Source organism: Haliaeetus leucocephalus, unplaced genomic scaffold, assembly GCF_000737465.1.
Source record: "Haliaeetus leucocephalus isolate CR32 unplaced genomic scaffold, Haliaeetus_leucocephalus-4.0 Scaffold266, whole genome shotgun sequence".
In the NCBI taxonomy this organism is placed as follows: domain Eukaryota; kingdom Metazoa; phylum Chordata; class Aves; order Accipitriformes; family Accipitridae; genus Haliaeetus; species Haliaeetus leucocephalus.
In genome coordinates this window covers 12,824-13,057 of record NW_010972702.1, presented here as the reverse complement: position 1 = coordinate 13,057, position 234 = coordinate 12,824, and positions in this window count along the sequence as shown.

The window sequence follows — 234 nt, the reverse complement described above, 5'->3', positions numbered from 1 at the left end:
TACTTCTCTGTCAATCCCTCTGTCCTGTTGCCTATCATTACTTTTGCTGTTTGCATCCCACTGCCCTGCTTCCCAGTCATCTCTTTTGGCTCTATCCTCATGTCCTGTTCCCCAGCAGTATTTTTTTCCTTTCTCCAGCTCTCTGACCTGCTCCCTGCCCTGCTGTTTTTCTCTCTGTCATTCTTTCCACTTCCCTGTACCTCTCTCTCTGCAACCTTGTGTCCTGCTTCCTGT